Raw genomic sequence first — 20,110 nt, 5'->3', positions numbered from 1 at the left:
CACTGGACGTTCTGTCAGTCTCTGGAGCAGAGAGGGCTGCAAGATTTATTTATACAAGCGTTCCTCTGGAGAATGAGCTGTTACTCTCTTCCTCCATCAGTAAATGCAATCTCACCGCAATATGGCCGCGGCAATTTGTCATTATTTAAGTCCCCATTTGGCTCCAGAGCCACTGACACTGTGGGTCATTCTCTCCCAGCCGGCCAAGAGTGGCCTTTAGCTCCCTCAATATCTCATTAGTCATGTTTTACACTCACAGCCATATTTCACGTTGGGAGGAACATTTGCATTCCTCCCCCCCTGCGGCGCCCGGGACTGCCGTCGGCATGGCAAATTGGGATTACTCACTCACTCACTCACTCACTCACTCACTCAGGTCTGCAGGTTCCGTGCTTGCTTTTACACCCCATGAGTCCATAAACAGTCACCCTTTAGCTGCCCGTAAACCACCAGCAGCATTCAGGATTTATTCTCGGTCTTGTTATCGATAACTGCCAACAGGCTGTTGGCCAAAATTACTGTTGTATGACTGATAAAGGAGGGACATAATCGCTTTTTGCTGAAATAGCACAGGAGGGGAAAAAAATAAACAAAACAATAATTATTGTATATCTTGCTTCTCCAACTGGTGGCTGACTCAATGCAATTAATCATTTCAGTGTGCAAGCACCAATTATCATACTACAGGATATGAAAAATGTGTTTGTTACATAATTTGGTCATTATGGTAATATATTCCAAGTCACTGAATGTCACTTCAGCCAGATGAAAACTTTAAAAGCTACAGTAATAACAACACCAGGGATCGCGGCACAACTTTTTTGTCATTACATTCAATATTTTTATTTATTAATTTATATTTATTTGTATTTGTTACATAACTACTGGGAGAAGACGTCAAAATGTTTTCAACCTAGTAGCACTGTGATACTGTATGAAGTATCTCTTTTTTTGTATTTTATTTTTTTATTCTTTTTTAAACAAACACATAAACAAACATGACAACACTCGATAAGATATACAAGCATTAGTTGACAGTGCACATCCAATGAAATCACCATTTAGTTAATTGTCTTATACAGGATATACCCTTAATACCTGTTATCTAAAAACCTACACACATATGCTCTAGCTCGTACCCCCCCCTCCCGGACCCCCCATTGGATAATCCATCCATTATCCCTCGCTCCTAACCAGACACTACCATTATATGCTAGCTTTTATTTTCTCCACCACTTCTAACCACAATGTCATTTTGGATTCATTGAGACCCAAGATTCTTGCTGTAGATATTTCTTGATAGATCACATCGAGATATGTAATAATTCAGACCTTTCGGCAAATTTTTTCCGGTTGGAACCATCGTGATGCTATCAGCTTTTTAGCCACTGTGATACCCGATAAAACCAATCTCTTTAGCTGTGGATGTACTGCACACTCAAAAACATCATTCAGCAGTAATACAGAGGGGTGTACAGGTATATTCCAAGTTAAGAGATTTGATAATTGCTGGGTCACCTCTTTCCAGAATATCTTAACTGGTGGGCAGTCCCAGTACATGTGCATAAATGTCCCCTCGTCCCCATTTGTACATAAGGAGCATTTGGAGTCTTGTATAAGACCCATTTTTTTCAGTCTTATATGAGTCAAGTATGTCCTGTGAATATAGTTAAGATTGATTTGTTGATGGTCCGGGTTCCTTGATGTGAGTCGAACATTTGCCCAGGCTTTTTGCCAATCAAAATCACTTTCCAGGTTTGGTATATCCCTCCTCCAGACGGAGTCTAGGTGGAGGGTTTCATACGAGGACGTTAGTAATTGATGATAAAAATCTGAAACAAAACCTCTCGATGTCTCTCTTTCATAGAAGAATTTGTGGTATCTGTGGTGTTCAATTGGTATATTTAATGGAACACCTTGAGACTTCAAACATAACAATAACTGTATGTAAAAAAGATGTGTGGACTTTTTGCGTATTTCTTCATAACTACAAAAACCCTGTTTGTTAAAAACATCCCCTAATGAGTGTATGCCTTGCTTTTCCCATATAGGGAATCTTATAGGTCGTTTTCCAATCAAGAGTGCATTGTTATTGAATAAGGGAGTATGATTATGCCATTTATGTGGGTTAGGATATTTTTTTTGTGTTTCACGCCATATCCGGATTGCATGAGTAATTATGGGGCCAAATTTCCGTTCGCAATGCTTAATTGATAGTTTAGTGTATGCTATGTCCTTCAGTCTATGTGGGGCTACTATATTTTCTTCTAATTTTCTCCAGGATACTAATGCTTGGGGATCAAACCATGTTGTCAATGGTCTTAAAGTGTACGCCTTAAAATAGTGGAACAAATCTGGAAATGCCATACCACCGTCTGCTTTATTTCTCTGTGCGGTGGATCTTTTTATATGTGGTGGTTTGTTATTCCAAATAAATTTGTATGTGGAGGAGTGTAATTTTTTCCAGTATCCCTCTGGAGGGGGTAACGGTAGCATTGAGCTGAAGAAGTTGATTCTAGGTAGTACGTCCATCTTAACTATTGATATCCGTGCCTGTACTGAGTTTTTAAGTTTTGCCCACCTATCAAGGTCGTCTTTGATTTTGTTTTGGATTTTTGTGTAATTGTGCTTCACCGTTTGTCCTATGGTGGGGAATATTTCCACTCCCAAACATCTAAAGTGTTTTACCATAGGTATCTCTTCTGGGAGGGTTATATCTTTTTTTGCAGGGGCGTTAAGTGGAAGGAAAGCCGACTTCGGCCAATTTATCTTAAATCCCGATAAATCTCCAAAGTTCTCAATCAACTTGAGCAGATGAGGCAATGTGGTGTTGGGGTTTTGCATGAACAGTATTACGTCGTCCGTATATAAACTAATTTTATGTTGTGTGCCCTTGATTACGATTGGTTCTATGGATTGGGATTGTCTTAAATATTGTGCTAAAGGCTCTAATGATAGATCGAATAGTCCGGGACTAACAGGGCAACCCTGTCTAGCTGAGCGTGATACCGGAAAGATTCCGGAGGTGATTATACCTGTTGTAATCATGGCCGATGGGTCTTTGTATACTACTTTAATCATATCAATGAAACCTTTACCTAACCCCATCCTCTCTAATACTGCCCATAGATACGACCATTCCAGCCTGTCAAAAGCTGTCATTGCATCCAGGGACAGCATCGCCTTAGGTATGGTGTCGTCCTTGTCGGCATCTAGTATGTGCAGTAATCGTCTTATGTTATCAGTGATCAAGCGGCCTCTTATGAAGCCAGTTTGGTCCAGATTAACTAAAGACGTCATATGCTTTTGTAATCTGATGGCTAATACCTTAGAGTACAGTTTGATATCGGTTCTGAGGAGGCTTAAGGGTCTGTAACTACCGCACTCGGTGGGGTCTTTGTCTTTTTTAAGGAGGACTGTTATGAGTGCAATATTGTCGTTCTTATGGAAGTTCCCCTCCTTGACTGAGTATAAAATCATATTTAATAGGGGTCCAATTATGTCCCAACAAGAGAGGTACATTTCTGGTGGGATACCGTCTCTTCCAGGAGCCTTACCACTTTGCATTTCGGATATGGCCTTCTTGAGTTCCTCTAGTGTGATCGGTGTTTCTAACTGTTTAGCGTCATCCTCTGAAAGTTTAGGGAGATTAATTTGATTAAGATATGTGTCCATTTTGTTTTGATCGAAGGTCGTTTCTGATTTATATAAGTTGGAGTAGAATTCTTTGAATGTCGCGTTTATTTTTTCAGGGTCTGTAACAAGTACTTGTTGTGCTCTAATGGTAGTTATATCTGCAAATTTTGCATTAATTCTTAATCGCATGGCTAATAGGTGACTTGGTTTAGAACCTTGAGAGTACTGCTGTTGTCTTGTGCTACGTATTTGTATTTCCGATTGTTGTCTGTATATGGCATTGATCTCTTTTTTTAGTACATTAACTTGATTTTCCAGTCGAATTGAGTTGTTGCATTGTAAAGAATTAAATAACGTTGAGTAAAGCGTTTCCAGTTCAGCCAGTTTTGAGCATCGATTCTTGCGCATTTTGGAGGAAAAGCTATCAGTGAAATCCTTGATCGTTCCCTTTACCGACATCCATATTATTCTGGGGTCCTGCACCGAGTTTGCATTCTCCCGTAGGAATACTGTAAGAGCTTCTTTGAGTTGTGTAATGAATTCCTTGTTATTAAGCAGCATCGAGTTAAATCGCCATCTTGGGGCTCGGGAAGATAGTATACCAAATGTTCCTTTTAGGAGTAAATAACAGTGATCTGATAATGCATTGGGTATCATTTCCACTTCATAGTTATCAAATAGTCTCGGGATGCAAAGACATAATCTATTCTGGATAATGTGTTATGTCTCGCAGATCGACAAGAGTACTTTCGGGTCGTGGGGTTAAGTGATCGCCATAAGTCATTTACACCTGTAATCTTCGACCAATCCTTTAATGCATTAGATGAATTCTTTTGTTCGCTGGAAAAGGTGAGGTTAGATTTGTCTATCCTTGGATTCCAAATGGCATTAAAATCCGCACCTATTATAAATGAGTAATCGGGAAGGTCTAACATTGCTTTGGTTAGTGTAGTGAAGGAACCCACTTCGTACAAATTTGGGGCGTATACCGCTACCAACGCTATTTTCCTGTTCTTGTGTACAATCTTAGCTATAGTTATCCGACCATCTACATCAGACCATACTCCCTTTAATTCAATATTCAACTTCCGTCTAACAACTATGGCAACACCCCGAGTTCTCGTTCCAAAGGAAGAGTGACTAATGTTATGATATGTGTTGTCCGCTAACGTATCTATGTCTTTCTCTAGAATGTGCGTTTCGCTTAGCAGAGCCACGTCAACCTGTTCTTTTTTCATCAGTGTGAGCACGCTTTTGCGTTTGTGTTGATTATTTATTCCCCCAGTGTTCCAGATCATTATATTTAAACTAGCCATAATCTATACATGTTGTTGTGTCGTTGTTGGTAATGCTTCTGGAGTGCGAGGCTACAATAGATATACATCCAACTATTGAGTTCCCGTTGAGAGCCGAGCTTAAAAACATACATATATACAAATAAAAATCCCCTTTCCCCCCCTCCCACCGAGAGTCGTACAGGACTGTGTTCCATAGACACATCCTACGCGTATGACTCCCTCCCTTAAGCCACCGGATTGCCCAAATTGAGCTTTGTAATCCTACTCTTCCTATGCTAATTGCCATAGGACCTAAAACTTTCATTCTAATTCAATAGAATGTCACTTTTGGTCTTGCGCCTTCCCATTAATGTACTAACAATAGTTTGAAAAATGAAAAATATACCTTCATTGATATATTCATTTGAACCTTCTACTAACTTATGTAGGAAACATCAGAAAAAGGAAAAGAGTGGAGATAAATACTAACACCTTAAAATGAAAAAAAATAACAACGAAAGATTAAAAAAAGGAGTGAGAACTAAAATAAAACTCATCAGAGAAAAACAAATAAAATAAAATTGAGTAAAGAGAAAAAAGAGAAAAAAGAAAAACAGAGACTTTTAGAGCTACATTGTGCAAATCTCTAAATCAGTGGAGTAATTATTTTAAATATTAGAATAACCTTGTCGTGCTTATACATTTAGATGTGGCTGATGTTTTTTTTTTTTTTTTAAGGCCTTATTAAAGCCTAATTAAACTTCAGTCATTGGATCATATACACACCGGATGTTAATGTTAAATTTACAGGCCTTCGTTGAAGGGGTGCATTATATTCTAGAAGGTTGTAGAATACCCTAGTAAATATATAAACACTGTATGAAGTATCTCGAGTGGAGAGCAGCCTGTGTAGGTGTGTATCTGTGTCTGTTTGCCGTTCGACCAAGCGAGAGATGACGAGGGATCTGATTTGAGGCCCTACATCTCAAGACTAATTGCAGTGGAAGGGTTGCCAGGCAACAGCAGTGATTGGGGTCCTGTGGGTCCAGAGGAGGCCTAGTGGTCCAACCGACACCAGGCATCAGCTAAACACTGTGATGGATCTTCATCTGCCCCACTCCAAGTCCTCTGACCCAGAGGTTTACCCCAGATGCCTACAGATACACAAGGCCAGGGTCTTTGGGAGTGGGGCTTATGTAATCATGCCCTCTCAACAGCTACAGAGTCTTACTCTGCTAATAGACTCTGCTAAAACTCTATATATGTGTGTATTTAAAGCTACTGTGAATGTAGATTTTGTTTAATATTCATATGTCATTGTCAACTATGATTTTTTTAGATGACATGGTCATCTTGATTTTATTTTTTTACCAAACCGATACCTGTGATTCAATACCGATACCAAAACGATGCCTTACTTTGCTAAGTCATGTGTGTTGCGTGTGCTGTGTGAGCCAATCGGAGGCTCTGTTACATTTTGGATGCTAATGTATTGGTCGTTGAACAGAATAAATGTTATATCTTGGAACAAACATGCTTATTGGCTCACCGACACTGATGAGATTGACTACTACTACACAGTGGCATTCAATACCAAATTTGAATACCACAGCATTTTTCGATACTCAATACGATAGTAGCATATCACTATAGTAATGAAGCAATTCTATCAATAGTAATACCATAAAAGTATCAAATGTCGATACCCAGCCCTACTCATGACAGGTACGAGAGTTAGAAAACCATTTAACTTAACTGATATTCTTACAATTTCTTAAAGTGTTCATCTGAAAACGGAACTCATCTTCATCCCCCGCTTAGCATCTCTGTATGGCAATGACTTCACTGTTGTTTCTCCTCCTCCGTGGTGGCGTGTATGGGCCACCTGACACACCCCTCCCCCCCCGCTGGCACCTCCCTGGGCAAGGTATGTCCCCCTGAAGAGAGACGGACGGCAGTCCCAAGGACCTCCTCCTCGTAATTACCACTCCTGTTTGTACCACAGGGATGCCAACCAGCTAATTACGGGAGGAATAATCACATGTTTGTCAAGACCCCTGCAATCTACTGTATGTAAACCATGTCTGTTGTCACAACTTATAACACACACGCACACACATACTCACATGCGTGTGAGTGTATACACCACACACACACACACACTAGAGCTGAACAACAACTTGCATACTGTGAATTGCAATCATTTCAATAATATTTTTATATTTTATTAAAATTATATTGTATTTTTTTGCATTTTCATAGAACAATTCTTAGGATTATGATGATCCTAATAAACCCTGCCCTCTTGTCTTGTTTCTCTCAGCGAAACAACAGTTCTGATCGGAGGATCAAGAAAAGACACTGCTCGAGATTCACTAACTGACAATTCACTAACAATCAAGGTGCAGAAACCATGGCACACCCCTGACAGTTCATTCCATAACGGAAATTAATTTGGCCAATCAGCATGACTGTGTGAGTGTGACACATTCATCTGTTCCAGGCTCGGGCATGGATGGATTGTTTAGATGGCTAGCACGGCTAGCAACTGTGAAGATATGTTGTCTGCCTTGTTGTTCTGTTTGGGATTACTGTTATTGTTGCCTGACGTGATAGCAAAAGGTATCTATTTCACCCAAGGTTATTATAGTTAACTAAAACTGTAGAGCATTCACAATATACCTTTTGATATACACAGTCATAGCAGCCACCGTACCGACTACTGTTTAAAGTGCACTCTCGGTAGAGCCATGGTGTCGTGGTAATAAATATAATTGACTTTATAAAGTATTCCCTCCGTTTGGTCATTCAACATGATGAGAAATAAATATATATAATTGATTGATAAATATACATAATTGATTACACAAGTTTTGAAAAGGACGAAACAAAATAATAAATGATAAATACAATAAATTATTTACTGATTGAGTGAGGATAACAAGCTAACGGTAAACTTTGTAGCCTACTAATTAGCCACGCACAAACTGTGTCATCGTGGCAGATGGATTCCGCAGACCCGATCCCTTAGTCTTTGATGGGAATATCGCAGAGAACTGGAGAGTGTTTGAACAAGAGTATGACATTTTCATTGCGGTGGCACACTGAAAAACCAGCCTGCACACAGGCGTATATTCTACTCAATCTCGCAGGATCAGAAGCGTGAGCGTGAACATGATAGATCATTCACATACACAGTGGAGGTAAGAGCACTCGGTGAAGATGGAGACGTCATCACTCTCCCGGAGTCAAAGGAGAATCCAGAATGTTTAAAGAGAAAATGTCTGGAAATTTGCAATCCTCAAACCAACATTACAATGGTTCAACACAAGATGCCAAAACCAAGGTGAGACAATTGAATCATACGTCACTGATTTAAGGCTCAAAGCTAAGAGCTGCAATTTCTGAATATTGCAAGACGACCTCACCAGAGATAGACTTGTATGTGGCATAAGTGACGATGGTCTGAGAAAAGTATTGCTGCGTGATAGTTAACTGACTCTGACTAAGCCATATCAGTGTGTCGAATACATGAGCTGTCTGACCAGCACACAAAGACACTATCTGCAGTACCACAAACGTCCACAAATGTTGACAGCGTGCAACACAGAGTCTCAAGGAAACAGAGATTTCAGACAAGACAGAAATCACAGTCAGAAAAGAACATGCATATTACAAATTGTAACAATTGTGGGGGCAGCCATGCAGCTAAGAGGAAGGTTTGTCCTGCATATGTTCAACAATGTCACACATGCAATAAATGGAACCATTACAAAAACTGTTGCAGATTAACACAGCAAACGCCCTAGCACACAGAGGCAAAGGATATCTGTCAACCAACTAGAACCAGAACTAGCCACAAGTGGTAGCGATGATGAATCATTCTGTGGACGGAATAACACTAGAGAATGTTGACACAATAAACTGTAATGCAAAAGGGAAAAGTGAAGCATTTACCACTGTTCATGTCAATAGCAAGCCTATCGAAATGAAAGTCGATACAGGAGCAAGGTGCAATGTCATGTCATATGATGCATTCAAACATGTGGAGAAATCCACTGTTCAAAAATCACCAACTTGTTTGCATATGGAGATCAGATCAACACTGTGGGTTCAGTAATCCTATCATGTCACCTAGCAGGCCAGCCATATGCACTGCAGTTATACATCGTGGAGAGAAACGTCCAGCCACTGCTAGGCTTACCAGCATGCCTACGCATGGAACTAGTAACACTAAACAAGGAGGTTCATCAACTCAGTGTGAATGACAATGCTAACCTGCCCCATCAGATCTTTACAGACTATTCTGATCTTTTCCAGGACAAACTTGGCAAACTACCAGTCAAATACTCCATGAAACTAGATCCAGATGTACAGCCTGTTGTCCTTCCAGCATGCCCTATTCTGGTAGCCTGCAGGACAGAGTCAAGGCGGAGCTTGACAGGATGAAGGACTTAGGCATCATGGTTCGTGTCTCAACGGAATGGGTGTCATCCATGGTGGCCACAAATAAAAAGCAAACTGATGACATAAGAATCTGCATCTACCCCAGGGATCTCAACAGAGCATTAAAATGTCCCTGCCATCCTATGCGTACTGTTGATGAGGTCGCATCACAAATGACAAATGCAACAGTGTTCTCAGTCTTAGACGCCATGACATCCTTGTCAGAGGCCGAAATGTAGCAGAGCATGACAGAAACCTGTCCTGTCGTACTATGACGTTCATCGATCAGTCACACTCACCTGTGACGCTTCGCAACACGGACTTGGAGCAGCATGCTTGCAGGAAATGCACTACGCACACTACAGACCACACAAGGAACTCCTGGCCATTAAAAATTCAACGATTATGTCTATGGAAAACCAGTAACGGTGGAAACCGACCACCAACCCCTGGTCACAATCATCAATAAGCCAATCCGCACAGCTCCAGCACGACTCCAACGTATGATGCTACAGTTGCAGAAATATAACATCAACCTCGTCTACAAGAAAGAAATAATCTCGAGCCCCCAGGACATCAACCTTTCAGCACACAAACAAGAAGAATGACTTTGAGGTGATGTCGATCAACCACATCTCATATGCCCGCCTAGAGGAGCTAAGGAGACGCACAGCAGAAGATGCAACGCTGCAGAAACTCACCGCTGTTGTCAAACATGGATGGCCCACAAAACAGAGCAGCGCTCCACCAGCCATTGGTCCATTTGTCCCCTTCCAGGACGAGCTGACCATTGAAGAAGGAATCATCATGAAAGGTCACCAAATAGTCATCCCTCAGTCCCTACATAGTGAATACACTCAAATTGTACACAGAGGCCACCCAGGGGCAGAGTCAACCGAACGCAGAGCCCGAGGCATAGCGTTCTGGCCAACAATGAGCAAAGACATTGACAATGCAGTACTCTCATGCTCTGTGTGCAACAGCACAAGGCCACACCAGCCGAAGGAACCACTCCAGCCACACCCGGTTCCTGACCTGCCTTGGTCTACAGTGGCAACAGCAATTCTGGAATGGAATGGCAAACATTATCAAGTGCTTGTGGATTCTGGATGGTATGAGATTGACAAACTCAAGGACATCACGTCAATTCCAGTCATCACAAAACTCAAAACGGCACTTCTCGGTCCATGGATCACCACACACACTCATCTCGGACAACACTAGGCAGTATACCAGCCAGCAGTTCAAGGACTGGTCCACCTCTGACTGAAGATGTGAGTTCTCTCCACACACCACTGCAGTACTTCCGCCGGTTTGTGTCTGAAGACATGATTGACTCTCTGACAACAATGTGTACAGCCTTCAAACAAAAGGAACATCAGTTAACACAAGTAGAAAACATTTCAGTCTTTGTTGACCTCGTTACATCTAGTTGACAACTTGACAGTGCCAGAGAGAGAAAAGAATGACAAACTCTGAATTTGTTCAGAGAGAAGTGCCTACAGGTAACTGATTTTGTATGTCTGCACTTTATGTGCTCATCTCCTGTCTATTCTATTCTACTACTTATTGCACTGCACTATTGTACTATTTTACTTTGTCTATTCTATCTTACTCTTTTTTATTATTGTCTATTTTAAAAACTGAACTGAATTATTATTATTACAGGTGGTTCCAGAAGAGCACAACTCTGTGGGTGAGATGATGATTCCATTCAAGTGGATGTTAATCAGCATCAAGCAGTACATGAGAGGCAAGCCACTCATTGCGACCAAACAAGTCAAAGCCCAGCTCCAAAAGAAAAGACTCTCTCAAAAGCTGAGCTATGATAAGTCGAGCTGTCCACTATGGGCTCTTTATGAAGGTGAGTTAGTCAGGATGCAGACCCCCCATGGGTACAATCGAATGGGCATGATAAAAGAGGTATGCAAGGAACCCAGATCTTACCTCATCCAGTCTGAAGGTAGGGAGTACAGGAGAAATCGCAGACATATCCTACCTGTAGCCAAGCCACTTCCAGAGAGACCCAAGCTCACAGACAGTGATACACCCCTAGCTGTAGAGGAAACTCCCACTGCAGAGAGACCCAAGCTCATAGACAGTGAGACACCCCTAGCTCAGGGTGTGATCCACGGGGGAGCTGGGGCAGCCATGGCTCCCTTAGATCAGACATCAGCTCCCCTGAAAACATGATTTCCGAATTTTTGGGGGGTCTCTAAATTACTGAAAATAAATGCTACTTTTGCCATGCATTTCTCATTTTTCTGTAATTTTCTGTATCATCATCGTGTATAATAATAAACTTATGCTATTTTGGATGTATGATTAATGATTTGCGCACTAATTCACACACGTAATATGGCAACATGCATGCTATTCTTGCAATTACCATTCGAAGCGCGGCGGCGCTGCAGCCTGCACGCACGGCACAAATAAAACTTGATAGTTTTGACAGGTAAATAAGGTCACTCAGGAATGGATAATGTCTAAACGAAAAATGCAACAAGTAAGCCTAACCAATTTTGGTTTCACGAAGCAGGAGGCGGGATCATCTACAGGCGACACCGTTACACCTGCTGCTGGTGCTGCTCCGGTGGGGACTATTATATCTCTGACAAGTTAACGCCCGGTGGAGTTAGTAAGTCAGGAGTCTGAGAGATAATCACGAGATACTGTAGACAGTGTTGGATGATGATCTATCATCTATCTAACTAAATGGATACTTTTTTTTATCATGGAATGTGCTGTGGAAGCCCAGACCGTCCAGACGGCCGTCCAGACGCCCCCCCCCCCCGCAAAAGAATATATTAAGGTTCCTTGGCTCATCCAAAGACCATGCTATGGTTCGCACACTGCCCTAGCTGTAGAGGAAACTCCCACTGCAGAGGGACCCAAGCTCATAGACAGTGAGACACCCCTAGCTGTAGAGGAAACTCCCACTGCAGAGAGACCCAAGCTCATAGACAGTGAGACACCCGTAGCTCAAGAGCCTGTAGCTCTGATGCCCACAGGCAGGGCCGCCTGGGAGAAATGCAAGGCCCTGTGCGAGATTTAAACGCGAGCCCCCCCCCCCCCCCCCCCCCCCCAAAGGGTACAAAAAAAAATATATATATACTTTTTTTTTTTTTTTTTTTTTTTTTTTTTCATACAGTCAACATATTCTTAAATAATAGCGCTGCCCGAGGCTGGGCATGATACAGTCAACATATAGCAAGAGAGAGAGCGAGAGAGAGCTCCCGTTCTACAGTCAATATACAGTGTACAGAGAGAGAGAGAGAGAGAGAGACACATTGGAAAGAAATTGAAATGCTATTTGGCCCTAAACAGAGAGTACACAGTGGCAGAATACCTGAGCACTGTGACTGAAGATCCTTGACTAGGTACAGACTCAGCGAGCACAGCCTAGCCATCGAGAAAGGCCGCCATAGGCAGACTGTTTGTGTTAGAAAGAGAGAGAGAGAGAGCATGTGTGTTTGTGTGTTAGAGAGAGAGAGCATGTCTGTGTGTCGTGTGTGTGTGTGTTAGAGAGAGAGCATGTATGAGAGAGAGATAAGCAAAGATGAGCCCCTAAAGGATATTCAACTTTTAATGGAAGAACAAAACAGAAGGAAAAGATAACTTCACAAAGGCAACATGAATATACATAGATCCAAAAGGACAAAGATCAACACTTAAATCCAAAGAGAAGAGGGTCTATACCAGAGAAAACAAAGTAGCAAGGAGCCAATGGCCGACATCAGCTAAATAGGCTAACTGCAAATAGAGTAGCCAGGTACTGACACCAGGCCACACACAGCTTTGGCCAACGCTACCCAAGCTACACAAACGACCAAGACAATTCACACACAGCACATGTCGTATCTCCAAATGTTGTGAAGTAACATATGTTTTGCCTGGACATTGTTATTAACAAAACATTCGGGAGGGGAAGGAAGGAAGAGTGGGGTAATGTCCAATGGACATCTTACCTGCACCAAGGAACGCAGGGCGAAAGGCCGCAACACAGGTCTCCACGTTGACGAAAGGCCTCTCGCTGGCGGGACAAAAAGAAGCTATGGCCGGAGCCTTGTCATGGTGCAGGCCCGACTACATCTTCTGTCAAAGATGATGTCGTAGTCAGAGTGCCAGGGCCTGCTATTCTCACGGCTAATGTCAATGGTCGTAGCACAAGCTAACAGCTAACTCTACGCTAACTGATAGCATCAAACTAACGTTCCCAGCCGAGCGCAGCCGGCAGCTAACGTCGTAGCTAAACAGCTAACTGGCTAACAGTTAGCTCAACCCGGCTATCGCTAACCATTAGCTAACGCAGAAGCAAGCTATGCGGCTACCACTGAAAAACTGTACAACGTGAGAAATGCAATACAGGTGCTGACACCAGGCCACACACCGTTAGCTACTAGTACTACAACAGCTAGTCGGCCCGTTTGGCTCCAGAGAGAGAGAGAGAGAGAGAGAGAGAGATATCCACGGCGGGAATAGAATAGAGTGCATTAAAAACTCACCAAACGTCCAAGAGGATGGAGACAACCGCGTGGAGTTGACGAAGTTCATCTGCCGAACGACCATCCTCTTCATCTTGGCATAACAATGCTGCACGCGCTGTCTCTAGGTTAGCTAACGCTAGTTAGCATTTAGCTAAGCTATCTACTAGCCGACATCATCATGGCTATATCCCGACTGAACCACACTTAATATGATAACATAGCTAAAGCTAACTAGCTGTCCCTGTCTTTAGCCGAGATGGCTAGCCTGACTGAACTGTCTAACATGCAACAACTTTCATCTTCAGTCCATCTGCCGAACGATGTCCTCTTCATCTTGGCTGGCATAACCTCCAATGCTGCACGCGCGAAATAGTCAGACGCTAGTGATGGGTCGGTCATGAGCGACTCGTTCATAAGAGCCGATTCATTGCCGTGAGCGTGAGTCGAATCGCTCACGTCTGGCAATGAGTCAAAGGCAAAAGGGCCTCGCGGGAAGGGGGGCCTCGCAAAAAAAAATAAAAAAAATAAAAAGATAATTAAAAAAAATAATATAAAGAAAATATATATATATATATATATTTTTTTTTTTTTGTGCGAGGCCCCCCTTCCCGCGAGGCCCTGTGCGACCGCACTGCTTGCACACCCCCTGAGGCGGCCCTGCCCACAGGCACCAGTGGGAGTCTATACCAAACACGCTCATGTCGCAATAGTAGGCCAAACCCCAAATGTATGGACTGAGTATGCTGAGCTTGGTGTGGACTTTAAGCACCACACGCTCATTGTTAATTACAGTACACCTGTAGTGTTGTTTAAAAAAAATTATGTTTACTGGGTATCTAATATAATTGTGCATTGAGTCAGTTAGTGGAGTTAAATGTGATACCATGTTTTTATTATTTTACATATTTCAATCAACATATCTGATGATTCTGTTATGACAGAAATGGCATTGTTGTTTCCGGTTTCCATATGCTATCTTGTTGTCAGGACTACAAGCTAAAGAGAGAAGATGTAGAGCATTCACAATATGCCTTTTGATATACACGGTCATAGCAGCCACCGTACCGACTACTGTTTAAGGTGCACTCTTGGTAGAGCCTGTGTTAACCCATGGTGTCGTGGTAATAAATATAATTTACTTCATAAAGTGCTCCCTCCGTTTGGTCATTCAACAAAAACTAAAGTAAAATTTGATGTGAAAAAAACATTTAGTTAACTGAAATAAAAATAAAAACAATACTAATCTTTTTTGTACAACTAACAGGTCAGGAGATACGCTTGTTTGAAATTGGAAAACTTGGCCTGAGAAGAGAGAAGAGAGGTCATAGGGTCACCAAAATCAATAAACGTCTTCCTCTTGCAGCCATGAATGTTCACACCAAATTTTATGGGCCATTACTTTTCAAGATATATTTTTATAGATAGATAGATTTTATATTTTATTAGAGTAAAGGTCATGCGGTACCAAAATCAATAGGTTTCCTCATCTGGGGATCATGAAAGTTTGCAGCCAATTTTGTGAATGGATGGCTAAAGCATCAGGAGATGCACTCATGAAAATTGAATGTATCAGCTGATGGTGGCACTAGAGGAAATGTCCCCTTGGGGTCATGGATCTGCACAACAAATTACATGACAATCCAGCCATTTCAAGTAATCTGGTTAATTTATATGCGTATACTGTATGTTGGTGATGGATGAAAGGTCAGGGGGTCACCAAAATGTACATGTTTCTTCTTCTTGGGGTCATGGATGTGCACAGCTAATTTCACAGCAATCAAACCATTACTTTTTGAGGTATCATGTTCACTTACAAACGAGACAGACAAGTTTCACCTTATTGGCATAAGTAATAAGATAAATCCTTGTTTGCATCAGTTGACCGGGCAAAGACACCATGTTGCTATTCAAGTTTTTTACGTTAACTGTAAAGTGCAGCTGCTTCATGTAGGATTCCTTTTGGTTGGGATTTTGGTTACAACAAGAAGCAGCTTGCAACGCAATTTTATGTTTATTGATGCAGCATTAATTCTGTTCGGGGAAAGACCCAAATGTTTTGAAAAACTTTTGGCTAATTACCATTAGCTCATTAGCTGGTCGGCAGGCTGAGGGGTTAGGTGTGGGTTGCCAAGCGTAAAATTGGTAAATACTAAGGGACTAAAAGTTTGCAGTCCAAATAATATTCTAAGACAATATGAGCAGTCCTGATTTTATACAGTCCTGTTGTGAAGGGCCAGATTAAACTGAATATATATATGTATCGTTTGATATACTTTGTATATTATTTATATATATATACACGGAATATCCCTTTACCTGCGTACAGACCAGAGTAATATTCGCTCTCCTATTGGACAGCGCCCCCAGGCGCCAACGCGCAAGCCCCCAACGGCAAGTTCAAAGACAACTGCAGGCATGTCAGAACATGCCCAGAGTCAGCGTAGTAATACGAGACAAGGACTGAGGTTGGGACTAGATATTCACTTAAGTATATGCTGGCGCAGGTGTGCCCAGCAGTAGTTCATTCAGTTCGTCTAAAGCAGCAGTGTGACAAGTTCGGTAACATTGAAGTGAGCAACCGTGCGTTTAGAACATGTGCGAATAGAATAGTAAAAGTGTCAGAGTTTAGTGAAGTAACGTCAAGTTCGACCTAGTTTAATGTGAAGTATAGTGCACAGGAGAATCGGCGTCGGCGATTGCAGAACCATTCCTGGTTGGATTATATTGCTTTGGGACGTGACTACCGGAGAAGAGCACCGTTGATTTCCACTATCGTTTGGGATTTAACCTCGTGAGGATTACCACTCGGGCCTGCCTCGTGGACGGGGCTGGTTAGCTGTCATCAATGCTGTCGAGCATCTTGGATTACAACTATTGCTTTTGTCTGCTGATCAAGGGAGTACAAGCACCGACTCCTGTACCTGGAGTCTCTTTATTCCTCGTTGACTCAGACGGAGTACCCGAACATTCCTCTACCCTCCAGGCCTTACACCCCGGAGGGAACCCATTGTCTCCAGTTGGTACCGGTGTTGCCCTATATAATTGCTACTATACAACGGGTGGCGTCAGCTTAGACCCATCGTAGGATTCCTGCTATTCTTAGTGACTTATGCTCTTGACTGACTTTACGTATACTCTTCGCCATACAAGCGCGACCCTAATTCTCATTCTGTAACCTAACGTTGCCTAATAATAATAAATTACCCTCCAATAGTATTTCTGTGTCAATGCCGTGTTCTTGTGGGTGTTCACCATCTATATTTGATGTACTGTCTGGCCAGTAATTAAAGTACATAACTAGCAGTGGTTTAATCTATCACAATCTTTAATACAGTCAGGGTTTTGTAACCCCTCAGTTACAATTGGTCCTTCGAGCCGGAGGGTATCAGTGTAATATTTAATATAATATTAATATTAACATGGCCAGCGGTGAACACTCTCCAAGCGGCTCCCCCAAGCTAGAACGCCCGCAGCGCAAACGTCAGCCACCTCCATATCTGGAGGAATTCGCTTTCGTTCTACCCCCTAGCTTATCTAAACGGACGTTAAATACGAATAAAACGGATAGTTTAAGCATGCCCACTCCTATCGACTTGGCGGCCCCGCCAGTAGAGACCCCAGAGGGTTCAAACAAAACTGACTTAGCTCACGGGGGGACCAAGCGGGACATGACGTGACTATACCTCCAGACAGCGTCACCGGGATAGACCCCGGAGCGCTCCAGGATAAAGAAAGCGCTCCAGGGATAGACCCCGGTGCACAACAAACCCAAGAGCGCGTACCCGAGACAGCCCTCGGCGCGCAACCACGAGAAGAGAACCGCGCCCAGGAGATAGACCTCGGAGCGCGCCAGGAGAACAGGTCTACACCAAGCCCTGTCAACGCCCGATCACCTCCATCGGTGTCATCCCCCAGCGAGGCTGACCAGAGACTGGCGCAAGCCTTAATCGCCACGCTGACAGCTTCAACCGAAAGAGACCGTCTCCAAGCACAGACACTTAGTGAGCGCGAACACTCTGCAGTGGAACGAGAACGCCTCCAGGTGCAACAACAGAACGAGCGAGAACGCATCCGACTAGAAGAGAGTCGCCTCCAGGCCGACACAGCGATGACCATCAGACTGGCAGAGAGGCGCCTCCAGGCTGAAGAAACCATTCAGCGAGACCGTACCAACGCGCAACGCGATGCACAGCGCGACGCCGCCAATGCACAGCGCGAAGCGGAGCGGGACCGCCTGCAGGCGCAGATGATAGAACAATTGATCCAGAGGGCTACCCCCCACTAATCCACGCGGAGCTCCCGGAGATCATCACGACACAGGTCGAGGGCACCTTCCCCTCCCCGACACATCTACACAGGACCCAGCCAGCAGGAAGAACCTGTTCACGTCGCCGAGCCCTCTCCCCGACCAGACTACACGGGACCCCGCCAGCAGGAAGAACCTGCCTACGTCGCCGAGCCCCCTCCCCGACCGGTCCATACGGGACCCAGCCAAAGGGAAGAACCGGCCTACGTCGCCGAGAGACTAACTAGAAGACTCCAAGACCTAGCGGAGGAAGAGGAGGGATATCAAGCCCACCAGCACGAACCTACTTTGGACCAGGAGGCCCAGTACAGCCCCGACCCCAGCCCCGAGCCACTGCGTTACGAACCCCCGACCCATTTACATTTACATTTAGTCATTTAGCTGACGCTTTTATCCAAAGCGACTTACAAGTTCTGTACGACAAGCCATCAGGAAGGGCACAACTCTATCAGCTGAGTAACAATGTTCATCAAAGTGTTGAGTGCTACAGTGTAGGTTAGTTTATTAGGACAAGTGCATGACAGTATGGTTAGTTAGGGTTAGATTTTTTTTTTATTCAGATAATGGCCAAACCAAGGTTGAGTTTAATACACAGTCAGCACCGAGGAGCAGCACCTGGGGGCCCGGCCTCTGGTACCCACCCAGCACTAACCCACGACCCCACGTACGGGGAGACTAGCCCAGGCGGCCTCTCCCCCTACGCTCATCGGTGTCCCAGCCATCCATGGCATCTTACCTTGGCACACCGACGTTCCCAGACTTTACGCGCGAGGACAGAGCACAGTACACGGAATTACGCATGTGTTTGGAGACTATGATGTCCGATGTCCCCGACGAGTCGTACAAATATGCCATCCTCCTCAAGCATCTCAAGGTGCCCAGAGCGCATAACATAGCGCTGGCATATTCCAACTCAAGCACCCCATACTCCGCGGCTCTGGTGGCCCTCGACCAGCGCTATGGACGCATATGGGATTACGTGATCCAAGAAATACGAGAGATCGACCGCCTCCCCCCAGCCAAAGACAATAGAGCACTGGATGACCTCTCTATCAAGGTACAATCCCTCGTGGGGATGCTGGGGTCCCAAAAGGAGAAGGGGAGACATGAACTGTATGGAAATTCTAACGTGGAGCGGATACTGGAGAAGCTCCCTCCAGCCCGTCAAGAGCGTTTTCGGCGGCAGAGAGACCACAGTGACCCCAACGGCCCAGAACCATCCCTCCTAGACCTAGCTGATTTCCTCGCCAGGGAAGTTAACAGTCTACGATTGGACACATTCGTGTGGAGTGGCTCTGACCCTAGAGATGGACCGAGAAGGTTCAACGACAACCGCCGGTCCGTGACAGTTATGCACCAAGCCGAGGTTGAGCCACGGCAGACGAGCCACAACACCCACGTCAAGGAGAAGTGGAAGGCTGTCTGTCAGTACTGTGAAAATGAACATTGGCTGTCTCAATGTGACACCTTCAAGAGGCTGACCGCTGACGAGGTGAGTCAGTGGATCAAAGCGAACCGCTGCTGCTTCCGCTGCGCGTGCAGCCATATGGCAGCTGAGTGCCGCCTAAAGAAAAGATGCAGCAAGTGCGACGGCGCCCACCTGGAGGTCCTGCACGACAGCAACAAGCGTCCGCCAGGACAACAAAGTAAGCCCGTCACGGTGATGTACCAGGCCGAGGCGGTGTCACCACAAACCAGTCCTGGACCCCCCCCCTGGTGTCCTGACTGCTACAGCAGACACTGGGAGTCACGGTGCTACTCGGACTACCGCGAGTCGGCACCACTAGAGAAGATCCATGGGCCTCCCCCCCTGGTGTACTTACTGCCGCAGCGGACACTCCATGTCACGGTGTGAAGCCTACCAGAAACTGACCCCCGCCGAAATGGATCAGTGGAGTAGGACGAACACACAGGACCACGCTCGCTGCGATACACTGCGCGAGGCCCACAAGAAAGGA

The sequence above is a fragment of the Notolepis coatsorum genome (genome assembly GCF_963971535.1).
Source record: "Notolepis coatsorum genome assembly, chromosome: 9".
Classification (NCBI taxonomy): domain Eukaryota; kingdom Metazoa; phylum Chordata; class Actinopteri; order Aulopiformes; family Paralepididae; genus Notolepis; species Notolepis coatsorum.
This window is presented reverse-complemented; position numbering follows the sequence as displayed.